Source organism: Saccopteryx leptura, chromosome 1 (assembly GCF_036850995.1).
Source record: "Saccopteryx leptura isolate mSacLep1 chromosome 1, mSacLep1_pri_phased_curated, whole genome shotgun sequence".
NCBI lineage: Eukaryota > Metazoa > Chordata > Mammalia > Chiroptera > Emballonuridae > Saccopteryx > Saccopteryx leptura.
Window position 1 is genome coordinate 156,117,655 of NC_089503.1, and position 4,305 is coordinate 156,121,959.

Below are 4,305 nucleotides of genomic sequence, written 5' to 3' on the forward strand. Positions count from 1 at the left end.
CTGGTGGGGGTTTTTTTTTGTTTGTTTGTTTTAAGTCAGTTTCTAGAATTAAGCAAACAGGCTGTTTATCTATAGTCACATATTAGTTAACAGGTGATCATTTACACAAACAATGTTAAAAGTAGAGAATGTTACACTGGGAGGACAGAGGCTCAGGTAGAAGGCAATCAAAGCCACAGAGGTGGCAGGCAGAGCCACAAGGAAGTCTGACAGTGCTGCCGCACTGCCCCTGCTCCTGTCGTTCTGGGAGCCACGGAGCCACGGGACCACGGAGGCTCTCGCATGCGGCTTCAGGCTGCAGTGTCCTGGGATGGGGTACTCCCCCACCTTCTTCCCAGCCAGTCGTACAGTGGCATGGGGCAAGGCGATTGGTAGCTTTATGGCCTTGGCATATTTCCACCCTACTGGGGAGACTGTCCTATTGACAAATCGATACATCATGTTATCTTAACCCAATAGTTTGAAGGAGCCGTGTTTAACATTTTTCCCAATCCTGTGTTTGTTTGCCAATCAGTGTTCTGAGGATAACTTAGCTCCCATGTAGGTTGACCTAGAGGGTGAATGATGTAGATTTTGAGGGGTGTGGTCCCTTTTATACTAGTAAGTAGTAAACTGGCATTCTTATTTTTTCACGCATCAGAGATGAACTTGTTCTTAGCAAGCTGATAAAATAATTCTGCTGAGGCCACAAGCCGAGCACCAAACCTGTTCTATGATGAGATTCCCCAGGGTATAAAAGTGTTGTCCCCTGAAGCCAATCAGGAGAAGTTACCTTCCTTATTCACCCTGTCTTTGAACACAACTGCATTTTCATATATGGAATAGTGGAAGGAACATGGGTCAGACTTCAGAAGACAGGTTTTGTTTGTTTGTTTGTTTGTTTGTTTGTTTTAATAAAAGAAGACAGGTTTGAATCCCAGCTTTGCTACTTTGTAACTGAATAACTTGGAACAAGTAGCCTAACTCCTCTGTTCCTCAGTGTCCTCATTTGTAAACTGAGGTTCAGTCAGTGGGGTTGACTGAAGGGATAGTGTAAAAAAGAACCTTGTTAGAATCTTTGGAAAAGAATAGATATTCTGCAAACTCTCATTACCAATGTTGACAAGTGAGTAATAGATTACTCTCAGGATCACAGTGTGGGAAGGACATTCCGTTGAACTCATTCCTTTCCCTCTCAATGGGACAGAGAAAATATGGCACCCTGCTCCATTAACACGCTTTTTACCTGAAAAACCCAGCCCAAGCGAGATTTCACTGTTACTTGTCACAACTTCAACTTCATTCTTGATTAAAGTCACAGTTCCCACACTGACACTTGATGAGTCCCTTTCCCTGAAATGACTCCCCCTCCCCACCTCTTCCTCCTGCCTTCTGGTCACACCAGAGAAGCCCTGGTAGTCCGTCAAAACTCAGCTGAGATACAGGGACACTTTGTTTCCTGTTCTTCAAGCAGGCAAGCCTTACCCTCTGTAGCCCCCCCTTGTGTCACTCTGCTCCAGAGGTTCATATATTGCCCCTTTCTTGTCCTCCAAGTGTCACCTTTCAGAGAGATCTTTCCTAACCTCGTCATCCACTTATCCACCCCAAAGTCCCTTTCTCATTATTCTGCATTATTTTCCTCATTGTATTAGCACAGCCTGAAGATACCTCAACTGACTGTCTTCCTTGCATAGTGGTTGGCTTTCTTCCGTCAAGCTCAACTGGATCAGACACTGTGTCTGTATTGTGTACCACACAGAACCCCTGAGCCAAGAACAGTGCCTGGCACACAGCAGCACTCAATCCAGATTTTGGGATGTGATACATACATAAATACCACATGCTCTTAAAAGCCTTCCTTGACCACCAGGATGGATTAGATACCCCTCCTTTGAACTTCAGTTGTCCTTTGGACATGTTTCTTTGCGTAGCACTTGCACTATACCATAAATGCTAATTGTGTTATTTAAACACTGCCTTTTATGCACCGCCCTCTCCTCCCAGCAGTTAGCCTCTCAGGGCTGAGAGAGGGACAAGAGGGAGGGCGACAGGGGAGCAGTGTTGGAAATCACACCGGATTGTCGGGGTGCGGTGTTAAATCAGCAGGGTTCTTAATCAAGTTCCCGTCAGAACTTTTGAGGGGAGCACACTCGGAAGAGAGAAGACTATCGCCCTGGGAACACAGGGACACTTTGGAATGCGGCAGTAGAATAGAACATGTATCATTGCGCAGTCAGGGAAGGACAGGTCCCTCCGTTCCCGAGTCACATGGAAGGATCACCGAGCCCCTCCTGTCAGGCAGAGGAAAGAAGGTGGCCGCCATGCTGGTGGGCAGGGTGGCGAGATCTGAGTGAGCCTGCAGCTGAGGGCTGCCGAGGGCGGACCCCAGGCATCTAATGGGACGCCGTAGGCTCCTCAGCACTGGGGACAGCCAAGGCCAAGTCATGCTCAGCAAAGGGAGGCCAGTACCAGAACCCAAGTAGGGCTGAGCCCCTTCCCCTGACAGAACAACGCAGCAAGCGCCATAAAACCCAACGCCATCTTGCCAAGTGGAAAGTTTGAAGACAAATAGCCCTTACAGGGAGTTCAACTTTGAAGGGACAGACTGTTTAGGCAAAATAAAGGTGTTTAAACCTGAAGAGATAGCGATACCTTTATTGGCAAATTTAAAGGTGCCTCCCATCCACCCTCTCCTATGCTTTAACTGGTGAATCTGAGGCTGGATACTGAGCTATATTTATTTTTCTCTCCTCCACTCTTTTTTTTTGTATTTTTCTAAAGTTGGAAACGGGGAGGCAGTCAGTCAGACTCCCGCATGCGCCCGACCAGGATCCACCGGGCACGCCCACAGGGGGGGGGGTGCTCTGCCCATCTGGGGCGTCGCTCTGTTGCGACCAGAGCCACTCTAGCTCCTGGGGCAGAGGCCAAGGAGCCATCCCCAGCGCCCGGGCCATCTTTGCTCCAATGGAGCCTTGGCTGCCGGAGGGGAAGAGAGAGACAGAGAGGAAGGAGAGGGGGAGGGGTGGAGAAGCAGATGGGCGCTTCTCCTGTGTGCCCTGGCCGGGAATCGAACCCAGGACCCCCACACGCCAGGCTGATGCTCTACCACTGAGCTAACTGGCCAGGGCCTTTTTTTTTTTTAAATATGGAACGCTCCGTGAATTTAAGTGTCTTCCTTGCTCAGGGGCCATGCTAATGTTCCCCTTATCATTCCAACTTGAGTGCACGTGCTGCTGAAATGAGCAGCTGTTGGGCAGATAAAATGTATTATGCTCACTTTGTTAAAGATGGTGCTGCCCACGTGGAGGCCGTTGCCCAGGTGATATTAATGTGTGTTGGGGGCGGGCTATGGGCAGGCAGAATCCTTGTAGCCTGGGGCTTGGTTTTGGGATTAAGCCTTTCCCACCCTTTTTGATGTGGGGGTGGTACAATCCTATCATGCCTCAGAAAGTGACTTTGTATTAGAGACTTTCCTATTTTGTATATTGGATTAAAAGTCTGGATTTCTACACTATAAAATGGGGGCAGAACAGGAGCTTGCTCTCTTGGTTCCTGAGATTAGCATGAGAGAGCAGAGCAGAGAGCAGAAAGAGGCCATGTGGCCAGGAGAAGCAGCCAAGATGGCGGAGTGTTGAGTGAGAAGTCAGTTAGTGCAGAGTTTATGCAGGGAGAAGGAAGGAGATGGGGAACAGAGGTGAATAAGTCTGGTGAGCTAGAAACCTTTGATTTTAGGAAACTTGGATAAGTCAGTAGCTTTGTGAGCACTGAATGAGTGGGTTTTGGAGGCCAGTGTGTGTTTTTACTTGCCCGCCGGGTGCAAGCTAGAATTAAAGATGGTGGCCCACCAGTTTCTGGCTCCATTGTTTCTTTACCGACTGTCCGAATCCAACGCGAACTTACATGGGCCGGGCTGCTGTAGTAGTGGCCGTGGCTACTGGCTTTACAGCAGCTCCTCCACTCTTCAGACTGTGAACCCGTCGAAGGGCAGAGTCTGCCTTTCAGTTGTCTAGCCCAAATGGAAGCTGCTTATGTAGTTTTACATTCTCTAGCAGCCACATGCAAAACTAAAATGAAACAGGTGAAATTAATTTGGATAATATACAATATAACGAAAATATTATCATCACATGTAATCAATAGAAAAATGATTGAGCTATTTCCTTTTTTAGCACTAGGTCTTTAAAATCTGGTGTGTAACGTATACTTACAGCACATCTCCCTTTGGACTAGGCATCTTTCAAATGCTCAAGAGACACATGTAGCTAGTGTTTGCTTTCCTGGACAGCCTAAGTCTAGCACTCTCCCTGCCACAGAGTAGGTAAAAAG

The 4,305-nt window shown here is 47.8% G+C and overlaps 1 non-coding gene across 1 annotated transcript; it reads right to left on the reverse strand.

Annotated features, from left to right (window-relative positions):
* Window positions 1–3,118: 3,118 nt before the first annotated feature.
* LOC136390310 (U6 spliceosomal RNA) lies at window positions 3,119–3,225 on the reverse strand. The gene has a single exon (XR_010748723.1). It is a non-coding gene; the product is annotated as a U6 spliceosomal RNA (small nuclear RNA).
* Between the last annotated feature and the right edge of the window lie 1,080 nt (window positions 3,226–4,305).